A 12,930-nucleotide genomic window follows, 5' to 3' on the forward strand; every position below is an offset into this window, starting at 1 on the left:
ACCGATGCATAAGGATATGCATCAAATTGCCGGAGGAGTATGTGATACCCGGGATTTGGCATCCGGGACTTTAATTAACTGCGGGTATCACTGACCAAAACGACAGACTGAAGGGACTGGGACAATGTGGGGAAGTGCTCCCAAGAGTGTTAAATGAAGGTCATATAGACCCAGGAGAGAGAGAGGTCGGGCGGATGCTGGTAGCCAGGAGAGAGCATAAAAAAAGAGAGGAGGCTCGAGCGGCAAACGTACGCAGGACTGAGGAGAGGAGAGTACGGTGTGATCATGCGGACGGGGAGAGAGGCGCCGAACCGAGAGACAGGTCGGAGGGAGCCCGGAGCAGAACCCCATCAGAGGCTTACCGCTACCTAGCAGAACTGGATCCCGTAGCGCCGTGCGGAGCGGAGTGCAGCGGGGAGCCGGCGGCCATCTTCAGGACAGCAGTGACGCAGAGAGGCCGGGACGCAAGCCTAATCGTGAGTGACGGGGGCTAAGCGCAACTGCTTGAGGGAGCTAAACTGAGAGCTCGAGGGAGCTAAACCGAGAGCTTGGGGAGCTAAACCGAGAGCATGAGGGAGCTAAAGCAATTCCTCGAGGGAGCTATAGCGATTGCTCGAGGGAGCTAAAGCGATTGCTCATGGGAGTTAAAGCGATTGCACGATGGGTCTAAAGCGAGAGCTCGAGAGAGAGCTAAACTGAGAGCTCGACGGAGCTAAAGCGATTGCTCGAGAGAGAGAGAGAGCTAAACCGAGAGCTCGAGGGAGCTAAAATGATTGCTCAAGGGAGCTAAAGCGATTGCTCGAGAGAGCTAAACCGAGAGCTCGAGGGAGCTATAGCGATTGCTCAAGGAAGCTATAGCGATTGCTCGAGGGAGCTATAGCGATTGCTCGAGGGAGCTATAGCGATTGCTCTAGGGAGCTATAGTGATTGCTCGAGGGAGCTAAAGCGATTGCTCGAGAGAGCTAAAGCAATTGCTCGAGGGAGCTAAAGCAAGAGCTTGAGGGAGCTAAAGCAATTGCTCGAGGGAGCTAAAATGATTGCTTGAGGGAGCTATAGCGATTGCTCCAGGAAGCTATAGCGATTGCTCGGTGGAGCTAAACCAAGAGCTCGAGGGAGCTATAGCGATTGCTCGAGGGAACTAAAGCCATTGCTCGAGGGAGATAAAGCGAGAGCTTGAAGGAGCTAAAACGATTGCTCGAGGGAGCTAAAGCGAGAGCTCTAGGAAGCTAAAGAGATTGCTCGAGGGAGCTAAAATTATTTGTCGAAGAAGCTATAGCGATTGCTCCAGGGAGCTAAAGCGATTTCTCGAGGGAGCTAAACCAAGAGCTCGAGGGAGCTATAGCGATTGCTCGAGGGAACTAAAGCCATTGCTCGAGGGAGCTAAAGCGAGAGCTTGAGGGAGCTAAAACGATTGCTCGAGGGAGCTAAAGTGAGAGCTCGAGGAAGCTAAAGAGATTGCTCGATGGAGCTAAAATGATTGCTCGAGGGAGCTAAAGCGATTGCTCCAGGAGCTATAGCGATTGCTTGAGGGAGCTATAGCGATTGCACGAGGAAGCTAAAGCGAGAGCTCGAGGAAGCTAAAGAGATTGCTCGAAGGAGCTATTTTGATTGTTCGTGGTTACCACGCCAGCCAACGTATTTAGCCCAAAATACTGTTCCCCCCAGAGACCCAGCGGCCCAAACCAACGGGCACCACCAGCCTAGTGCATCTTCAGCAGCCAGAGACCCCTGTCAGCAATCCTCTCCTTTTACCTCTTGAGGCAAGGAGCAATTACAGTACAGTAGCCCTCCTGATTAACTCATTCCACTTAGCACAGCACACATTAAGGAGGAGGATAGTAAGATTAGATAGACTGAGAATCTAATCGCCATTGAAATATATAGACAGCTATCCATGTTGGTTCAGTCAGATAAAGAGAAGGTGGTGATAAGGATCCAGCAAGCTGTCGCTAAACAGTAGTTATACCTGCTTAACCCCAGCATAGTCAGTGAAGGATCAACCAACCCCTATTTCGTTCACATACAGATTACAGAGTACAGGACACATACAGTTCACAGAGTTCAGGACCAATTGGTTAAAGGCTACCCCTCCAGTAGAACCAAAAGTATAATTGATACAGAAGGAAACACTGTTACACTCCTAGACAGAGTTGAACTGCAACTTTACAATAAAACCACCGCCAGCAAGTATAGAACTTTGTATAGGAGCGTCGTAGACTACCGTATTGCTTTACAGTGGATCAAGGGAAACGTAATGCAGGGAAGCTAGCACCTAACTAGGAGATACTTGATAACTTCTTATATGTGCACCAACGTATGAAGCTTCAGCTGAACTGTGGGTATTCCAGGGAACTTGAACTGCAGTACTGAGACGGGGAATGGTTAGCTGATATTGTGTCACAAATATTGTAAATGTACCAGGTTGATATAATGTTCTCATAGTTAGTTACAATAAGGTATGACATACTAACCGTTATTTAGGTATTGGAAGCTGAGCAAGGTCACCAAGCCGCTGTGTTCCAGGTTCCTGTCTAATAAAACTTCTTGAATGTTATCCAGTCGCATGTCATTGACACTGAGTGCACTCTATTGTCTGTAGCCGATATCCACAAGTAACAGTTCTTCCTCACGTCAATAGTCGTAGGGACCTGCGGAGAGAGCAGAAACGAAAGGTAACATCTACCAAGTCTTAAGAACTTACCTGATACCTACCTATATCTAAATATATTAACACCAACCGAGTATTACATGAAGGAATTTTCGTGGTATCACGAACAGGATACATAACCTAAAACGAGGGAGCCTACATTAGGAGAACATGTCCCAGGAGAAAGCTAAATCAGTTGGAGCCTCCTCTGGAGAACAAAGTAAGACCACCCCAGAAACACCTAGTATGGCGCAGATAAACCCGATAACACTACCAAACTATTTCGGGGCCCCATGGCTTCCCAACTATCATGGAGACAGACACAGGGCCGAGGGGAATACATTGACCGACTTCAAGAACAAGATGAAGTCGATGTTCCGTCTCTATCCACTAAACGAGCAACAAAAGGTCGAAATTCTCATTGGTCAACTGAAAGGGTCAGCACATCGGGAAGTTATCTCGTGGCCCGCATAAGAGAAGAGAAATATTGAGCAGATTCTCCAACGGTTAGCCACCATGTTCGAGCTTCATACGATTTCAGAATTAAAGATGAAATTTTATGTTAGGAAACAGCGTTTGGGAGAAACACTGAGAGATTACGCCCTGAGCCTACAGGAGGCATTGAAGGCGATCCGGACAGTCGATGAAAATGAAATCGAGAACAGCGATGAAGCTCTCATATCCCAATTTATCTAAGGGGCAAATAGAGAAAGCGTAAGAGCTCAACTAAGAATGTTGAGAATGCAGAAACCCAAACAGTCATTTTTAGATTTCAAAGAGGCTGCGATTAAGGTGGTAGGAACAGAGATGGCTCAAGAAGTTGGTTTTCCGGAAATGCCAGGATATCAGGAGAGTCAGTTATCAAACGAAGACGTTCCTTTCAATCCAGTTGGGAACAAGAGAACAGTGGACGCAATTGGCAAGAGCTTCCAGACGCCCGCCGCGGATCCGATGAGAGCTCTAAAGAAGCAAATGGAGGAGCTCGTAGTGGGAATGGCTGAAATGTGTAAAGAGGTACAGAACTTCGCCCGAAGGCAAGGGCCCAGTCCCAATGAAGCCAGGTGGCCCCGGGAGCACAGGAGAGCCAGAAGTGATTGGTGGACCCCTTCCTCAGGCAAGCGGAAGAAGGAGCACGGATCGATTCAATCCCCAAGGCCGTCCTATTTGTAGGCGGTGTCAACAGCCTGGCCATATCGAACGTAACTGTGACCAGGATGAGGCTTTAAACTCCAATGCCCCGAGGTTGTGGACCGAGCCTCGGGGGGAGATGCCACAATAGGCTCGAGGTCTGAAGAATGGTGGTCCCAGTACGTGGGGCAATGCCCTCATATCCCCATTTCGATTAATGGGGTAGAGATCATGGCTATGGTCAACACCGGTTCACAGATAACCACCATTCAACATTCCACGTTCGTCCAGCATTGGGGAGAACACCAAATTGTGACTCCTCCTCCCGCATGGCTACAATTGATAGCTAGCAATGGATCAAGTATCTCATGCGTGGGCTACTGGGAGGCCAGCGTCAAAGTCGGAGACACAGAAATGCCTCGCCAAGGGTGCCTGATCACGCACACTAGTGACCCTAATGCCATCCCTATGATTTTAGGGATGAATATTCTACAAAGCTGCGCAGATGAATTAATCGCTATTCTCAAGCGGGCCCTGGCAGAAAAATCAACAACCGATCCGTATATTCTACAAAAGACTATAAAGACGTTGCAGAGCCAAAGGGCCTGGGTGCATTGCAACGGCGCCATAGGGAAAATTCGGATTACAGACCGTAAGCCCATCAAATTACCTCCAAATTCTGAAGTGATTGTTTGGGGCAAAACTCGTTGTGGACCCAGAGGAAAGAGTTATGAGGCCCTGGTTGAGCCATGCGAAGGAGACGAAGGAAAAGAGATTGTCGTTGCGCATTACTTAGTAAACATCAAGAATGGGAGAGTTCCAGTGCGGATTTTAAATCCTCATAGTTATACGGTCAAATTGTACCGTCAATGACCGATCGCTAAACTCACCTGAATCACCTTCCAAGATGTCATACATGCACAGACACAGGCGCATCAACAGTGTGATGAGGTTGTAAGAGAGGAAGATAGCACTCCGACAGAATGGTGGAAAGATATCCACATTGGGGGTGAGAATACCCCTCGTGAACACCAAGAGGGAGTTCTCCAAGTCGTAAAGAAGAATTCCCAGACCTTTAGCCAAGGACCTTAAGATTTTGGAACGGTTACGACTGTAAAACATCGCATAGTGACGGGAAATGCTACCCCTATCAGGGAAAAACATTGGCCCTTAGGTCCGGCCCTCTATCAGCCGGTTCGGAAAATGCTTGAAGATATGAAGTCTACTGGCATCATCCAGGGCCGCACCTATGGTACTGGTAAAAGAGAAGAATGGGCAGTTGCGATTTTGTGTAGACTACAGGAAACTGAACCAGGTTACTCATAGAGACGCGTACCCGCTCCCCCGAATTGAAGAATCTTTAGCAGCCCTGAAGTCCGCTAAGTATTTCTCCACGCTGGATTTGACGAGTGGATATTGGCAGATCATGATGGAGCCAGAAGATCAAGAAAAAACAGCCTTCACTACCCCCATGGGACATAATGAGTTTAAGCGAATGCCCTTTGGATTATGCAACGCCCCAGCGACCTTCCAAAGGATGATGGAACACTGTCTGGGGCATAAAAACTTTGAAATTATATTATAATACCTGGACGATATAATAATTTTTCCCAAATCCTATACAGAGCACTTACAACATCTCCATGAAGTCCTTCAACAATTAGCCAATTACGGACTGAAAGTAAACCCCGCTAAATGCCACTTGTTGAAACCGCAAGTTCATTATCTGGGACATGTGGTGAGCTCCGAAGGAATTGCGCCCGATCCAGAGAAGATTCGAATCGTCCAAGACTGGCCTGTACCCCAAACAGTTAAGGATGTCAGGTGATTCCGGGGTTTTGTGGGGTACTACAGGCGCTTTGTGAAAGACTTCGCCAAAGTAGCCGCTCCGTTACACGAGCTACTTCGGGACATGCCTCAAGTTAGTCAGAGCAGATGTCTACCGATTATTTGGACTTCCCGGCAACAGGCGGCGTTTGAACATCTGAAGAGGGTCCTGACCCAAGTACCCCTCCTGGCATACCCAGATTATAGCAAACCTTTCATTCTGCAAACTGATGCGAGTAAACAAGGACTCGATGCGGTTCTCGCACAACTACAAGATGGCCGGGAGAAAGTAATAGCCTATGCTAGTAGAGGGCTTCGAAAAACTGAACGTAATGACGCCAATTATAGTGCTTTTAAGTTAGAATTTCATTTTCTAGCACTAGTGTGGGCCATTACAGAAAAATTCAGGGATTATCTTGCGGCCACCCTATTTGTGGTTTACACTGATTGTAATACTGTTACGCATTTAGCCACGGCTAAGATGGGGGCACTAGAACAGCGATGGTATGCTCGTCTTTCTAACTACCAATTCACCATCCAATATCGGCCTGGGCAGAATAATAGCAATGCGGACGCGTTATCCCGCATTGCCGACCGGGAGGAGTCTGAAGTAGAGGATCAGTTAGAAGCGGTAGAACTGCCCCCTTTCTAAATAACACGACAACCAGTGATGCAACATAACACCCCTCTAAAAGAAGTGAATCGGAGGTTCCCTTAGAAGAAAAGGATTTGAGTGAATGCCAGGGGTGGCAAGAAGAGTACCCGCCTTTCCGTCAATTGAAGAAATTGATACTGCAAAAGAAAAGCCTATCAAGAGCCGAAAGACAGGCATCAGCACCGGAAGTAGTGAACTTATGGAGACAGCGGGATCGCTTAGAGATTTATCACAATGTCTTGATCCGGAAAAGTATTGATCCAAAAACTCACTTAACTGTCACCCAAGTGCTAGTTCCCGTGACAAAAGCATCCATCCTGTTAGATGCCTATCACAATCAATCAGGACATTTCGGTAACAAAAAGACCGAAATTAACCTTAGGCAACGGTTCTATTGGGTCGGGTTACGTCAAAACGTAGAGGACTGGTGTAAGAATTGCCCTGGATGTAACCTCAGAAGAACACCCCTTCCCACAGAAAAGGCTCCGCTCCATCCGATAGTCAGCCATCAGCCACTCGAGCTGGTCACTATTGACCATATAAAACTCTAAAAGAGTCAACTGGGGTACGAATATGCCATCATGACAGTAGATCATTACACGAAATTCGCAGTGGCTTTACCGGTGAAGGACATGACAGCCAAGACTACTGCAGAGATCTTTTGGACGGCCTTCGTAAGACCTTATGGGTTTCCTGACAGGATTCTGGCCGATCAGGGGCCCGCATTTACATCCAAGCTCTTCCAAGAACTGTGTCTTCTTTATAGATGTAAGAAAATTAAAACCACCCCATACTATCTCAGGGAAATGGACTTTGTGAAAGAACCAACCAGACACTCATTCAAATGTTACGGACCCTCCCGTCACAACAGCGAAACGAATGGCCTTTGTTGTTATCAGAGTTCATGTTCATATATAATAATACCATTCACAGATCAACGGGGTATACCCCATATTACTTACTGTTCGGTCGACAAGGGAAATTGCCCGTAGATGTAAGTTTAAACACGGAAATGGAGACCGAGCCATTTTTGGAAACTGACTGGGTCGACCAACATCGACTAAAAGCGGCCCACCACCTGGTAGAGCAACGTAGAGAAGTGGTGCAAGAGCGGCAAGAAAACTATTATAACCTGAAAGCACAAGCCGAACCATTGCCAGTTGGATGCAGAGTGTTGAAAAGGAATAACAAACGATGGAAAAAATTAGAGCACAGATGGGAGCCTCTACCTTACAGAGTGACAGAAAAGCCAAATCCGGAGATTGCTGTATATCGGATTATGCGGGAAGATGGAAGTGGACAAGGCTTAGTTCACAGAGACCAACTTAAACTGTGTCCTGTATGGCCAGAGCTGGAGTGTAGGGTCCTCCCACTTCAAGAGATAGCTCCAAATGTAAATCCATACCCGGACGAAATGATGAGTCTTTGTTGGCCAGTCCTAGGCACCTTCGGATCACCCACGTCCCCCGTGGGTACCGAAACGATAACTGAAATTGAAACTGATCCTGTAGGTACAGAGGTCCCTTCATTGAGATGCTCTGAAAGGAGTACAAAAGGAAAGTTACCTATTAGGCATCAGTCTTAAAGTATTTCTGTTAGGTTGATTCACTTAAAGTTGTAAAGCAAGTTCATAGATGCGAGTGTATAGACGTAGTTAAGATATAGTTCGAGGCAAAATAGAATGTTATGCCTTATCTAGAGCGCAATTGCCTGTTTGTTTCCAGTAGTCATAAAAGGTGGTCGAGAGACTATACACGATTCACCGATGCATAAGGATATGCATCAAATTGCCGGAGGAGTATGTGATACCCGGGATTTGGCATCCGGGACTTTAATTAACTGCGGGTATCACTGACCAAAACGGCAGACTGAAGGGACTGGGACAATGTGGGGAAGTGCTACCAAGAGTGTTAAATGGAGGTCATATAGACCCAGGAGAGAGAGGTCGGGCGGACGCTGGTAGCCAGGAGAGAGCATAAAAAAGAGAGGAGGCTCGAGCGGCGAACGTACGCAGGACTGAGGAGAGTAGAGTACGGGGTGATCATGCGGATGGGGAGAGAGGAGCCAAACCGAGAGACAGGTCGGAGGGAGCCCAGAGCAGAACCCCCATCAGAGACTTACCGCTACCTAGCAGAACGGGATCCCGTAGCGCCCTGCGGAGCGGAGTGCAGCAGGGAGCCGGCGGCCATCTTCAGGACAGCAGTGACGCAGAGAGGCCGGGACGCCAGCCTAATCGTGAGTGACGGGGGCTAAGCGCACTCACCACGTCCGGTTGTTAGGGGAGGTGCTGCTCCGTCCTTCTGCCCGCCCTGCTGCCGGCTGACTGGACGAGTCCCACTGCGGCCGTCCCCGTACTTGTCCCTCACGGGGAAGCCGCCTCCTCCCTGACACTGGACGTGGTGAATGTCACCAAGCCGCCGTGTTCCATGTTCCTGGTAGGAGTACAAAAGGAAAGTTACCTATTAGGCATCAGTCTTAAAGTATTTCTGTTAGGTTGATTCACTTAAAGTTGTAAAGCAAGTTCATAGATGCGAGTGCATAGACGTAGTTAAGATAGATATAGTTCGAGGCAAAATAGAATGTTATGCCTTATCTAGAGCGCAATTGCCTGTTTGTTTCCAGTAGTCATAAAAGATGGTCGAGAGACTATACACGATTCACCGATGCATAAGGATATGCATCAAATTGCCGGAGGAGTATGTGATACCCGGGATTTGGCATCCGGGACTTTAATTAACTGCGGGTATCACTGACCAAAACGACAGACTGAAGGGACTGGGACAATGTGGGGAAGTGCTACCAAGAGTGTTAAATGAAGGTCATATAGACCCAGGAGAGAGAGAGGTCGGGCGGATGCTGGTAGCCAGGAGAGAGCATAAAAAAAGAGAGGAGGCTCGAGCGGCAAACGTACGCAGGACTGAGGAGAGGAGAGTACGGTGTGATCATGCGGACGGGGAGAGAGGCGCCGAACCGAGAGACAGGTCGGAGGGAGCCCGGAGCAGAACCCCATCAGAGGCTTACCGCTACCTAGCAGAACTGGATCCCGTAGCGCCGTGCGGAGCGGAGTGCAGCGGGGAGCCGGCGGCCATCTTCAGGACAGCAGTGACGCAGAGAGGCCGGGACGCAAGCCTAATCGTGAGTGACGGGGGCTAAGCGCAACTGCTTGAGGGAGCTAAACTGAGAGCTCGAGGGAGCTAAACCGAGAGCTTGGGGAGCTAAACCGAGAGCATGAGGGAGCTAAAGCAATTCCTCGAGGGAGCTATAGCGATTGCTCGAGGGAGCTAAAGCGATTGCTCATGGGAGTTAAAGCGATTGCACGATGGGTCTAAAGCGAGAGCTCGAGAGAGAGCTAAACTGAGAGCTCGACGGAGCTAAAGCGATTGCTCGAGAGAGAGAGAGAGCTAAACCGAGAGCTCGAGGGAGCTAAAATGATTGCTCAAGGGAGCTAAAGCGATTGCTCGAGAGAGCTAAACCGAGAGCTCGAGGGAGCTATAGCGATTGCTCAAGGAAGCTATAGCGATTGCTCGAGGGAGCTATAGCGATTGCTCGAGGGAGCTATAGCGATTGCTCTAGGGAGCTATAGTGATTGCTCGAGGGAGCTAAAGCGATTGCTCGAGAGAGCTAAAGCAATTGCTCGAGGGAGCTAAAGCAAGAGCTTGAGGGAGCTAAAGCAATTGCTCGAGGGAGCTAAAATGATTGCTTGAGGGAGCTATAGCGATTGCTCCAGGAAGCTATAGCGATTGCTCGGTGGAGCTAAACCAAGAGCTCGAGGGAGCTATAGCGATTGCTCGAGGGAACTAAAGCCATTGCTCGAGGGAGATAAAGCGAGAGCTTGAAGGAGCTAAAACGATTGCTCGAGGGAGCTAAAGCGAGAGCTCTAGGAAGCTAAAGAGATTGCTCGAGGGAGCTAAAATTATTTGTCGAAGAAGCTATAGCGATTGCTCCAGGGAGCTAAAGCGATTTCTCGAGGGAGCTAAACCAAGAGCTCGAGGGAGCTATAGCGATTGCTCGAGGGAACTAAAGCCATTGCTCGAGGGAGCTAAAGCGAGAGCTTGAGGGAGCTAAAACGATTGCTCGAGGGAGCTAAAGTGAGAGCTCGAGGAAGCTAAAGAGATTGCTCGATGGAGCTAAAATGATTGCTCGAGGGAGCTAAAGCGATTGCTCCAGGAGCTATAGCGATTGCTTGAGGGAGCTATAGCGATTGCACGAGGAAGCTAAAGCGAGAGCTCGAGGAAGCTAAAGAGATTGCTCGAAGGAGCTATTTTGATTGTTCGTGGTTACCACGCCAGCCAACGTATTTAGCCCAAAATACTGTTCCCCCCAGAGACCCAGCGGCCCAAACCAACGGGCACCACCAGCCTAGTGCATCTTCAGCAGCCAGAGACCCCTGTCAGCAATCCTCTCCTTTTACCTCTTGAGGCAAGGAGCAATTACAGTACAGTAGCCCTCCTGATTAACTCATTCCACTTAGCACAGCACACATTAAGGAGGAGGATAGTAAGATTAGATAGACTGAGAATCTAATCGCCATTGAAATATATAGACAGCTATCCATGTTGGTTCAGTCAGATAAAGAGAAGGTGGTGATAAGGATCCAGCAAGCTGTCGCTAAACAGTAGTTATACCTGCTTAACCCCAGCATAGTCAGTGAAGGATCAACCAACCCCTATTTCGTTCACATACAGATTACAGAGTACAGGACACATACAGTTCACAGAGTTCAGGACCAATTGGTTAAAGGCTACCCCTCCAGTAGAACCAAAAGTATAATTGATACAGAAGGAAACACTGTTACACTCCTAGACAAAGTTGAACTGCAACTTTACAATAAAACCACCGCCAGCAAGTATAGAACTTTGTATAGGAGCGTCGTAGACTACCGTATTGCTTTACAGTGGATCAAGGGAAACGTAATGCAGGGAAGCTAGCACCTAACTAGGAGATACTTGATAACTTCTTATATGTGCACCAACGTATGAAGCTTCAGCTGAACTGTGGGTATTCCAGGGAACTTGAACTGCAGTACTGAGACGGGGAATGGTTAGCTGATATTGTGTCACAAATATTGTAAATGTACCAGGTTGATATAATGTTCTCATAGTTAGTTACAATAAGGTATGACATACTAACCGTTATTTAGGTATTGGAAGCTGAGCAAGGTCACCAAGCCGCTGTGTTCCAGGTTCCTGTCTAATAAAACTTCTTGAATGTTATCCAGTCGCATGTCATTGACACTGAGTGCACTCTATTGTCTGTAGCCGATATCCACAAGTAACAGTTCTTCCTCACGTCAATAGTCGTAGGGACCTGCGGAGAGAGCAGAAACGAAAGGTAACATCTACCAAGTCTTAAGAACTTACCTGATACCTACCTATATCTAAATATATTAACACCAACCGAGTATTACATGAAGGAATTTTCGTGGTATCACGAACAGGATACATAACCTAAAACGAGGGAGCCTACATTAGGAGAACATGTCCCAGGAGAAAGCTAAATCAGTTGGAGCCTCCTCTGGAGAACAAAGTAAGACCACCCCAGAAACACCTAGTATGGCGCAGATAAACCCGATAACACTACCAAACTATTTCGGGGCCCCATGGCTTCCCAACTATCATGGAGACAGACACAGGGCCGAGGGGAATACATTGACCGACTTCAAGAACAAGATGAAGTCGATGTTCCGTCTCTATCCACTAAACGAGCAACAAAAGGTCGAAATTCTCATTGGTCAACTGAAAGGGTCAGCACATCGGGAAGTTATCTCGTGGCCCGCATAAGAGAAGAGAAATATTGAGCAGATTCTCCAACGGTTAGCCACCATGTTCGAGCTTCATACGATTTCAGAATTAAAGATGAAATTTTATGTTAGGAAACAGCGTTTGGGAGAAACACTGAGAGATTACGCCCTGAGCCTACAGGAGGCATTGAAGGCGATCCGGACAGTCGATGAAAATGAAATCGAGAACAGCGATGAAGCTCTCATATCCCAATTTATCTAAGGGGCAAATAGAGAAAGCGTAAGAGCTCAACTAAGAATGTTGAGAATGCAGAAACCCAAACAGTCATTTTTAGATTTCAAAGAGGCTGCGATTAAGGTGGTAGGAACAGAGATGGCTCAAGAAGTTGGTTTTCCGGAAATGCCAGGATATCAGGAGAGTCAGTTATCAAACGAAGACGTTCCTTTCAATCCAGTTGGGAACAAGAGAACAGTGGACGCAATTGGCAAGAGCTTCCAGACGCCCGCCGCGGATCCGATGAGAGCTCTAAAGAAGCAAATGGAGGAGCTCGTAGTGGGAATGGCTGAAATGTGTAAAGAGGTACAGAACTTCGCCCGAAGGCAAGGGCCCAGTCCCAATGAAGCCAGGTGGCCCCGGGAGCACAGGAGAGCCAGAAGTGATTGGTGGACCCCTTCCTCAGGCAAGCGGAAGAAGGAGCACGGATCGATTCAATCCCCAAGGCCGTCCTATTTGTAGGCGGTGTCAACAGCCTGGCCATATCGAACGTAACTGTGACCAGGATGAGGCTTTAAACTCCAATGCCCCGAGGTTGTGGACCGAGCCTCGGGGGGAGATGCCACAATAGGCTCGAGGTCTGAAGAATGGTGGTCCCAGTACGTGGGGCAATGCCCTCATATCCCCATTTCGATTAATGGGGTAGAGATCATGGCTAT

General features: G+C 48.1%; 1 long non-coding RNA gene across 2 annotated transcripts in view; it reads right to left on the minus strand.

The window, feature by feature from the left end:
* The window catches only part of LOC134911153 (uncharacterized), a 359,931-nt gene that overhangs the window by 234,081 nt on the left and 112,920 nt on the right, over nt 1-12,930 (minus strand). For both annotated transcript variants that reach the window (XR_010176358.1, XR_010176359.1), the window contains exons 3-4: nt 11,388-11,564; nt 2,472-2,648 (exon numbers count right to left, since the gene is read on the minus strand). This is a non-coding gene — a long non-coding RNA (uncharacterized LOC134911153). The remainder of the gene's footprint in view (nt 1-2,471; nt 2,649-11,387; nt 11,565-12,930) is intronic.

Source organism: Pseudophryne corroboree, chromosome 4 (assembly GCF_028390025.1).
Source record: "Pseudophryne corroboree isolate aPseCor3 chromosome 4, aPseCor3.hap2, whole genome shotgun sequence".
Lineage (NCBI taxonomy): Eukaryota > Metazoa > Chordata > Amphibia > Anura > Myobatrachidae > Pseudophryne > Pseudophryne corroboree.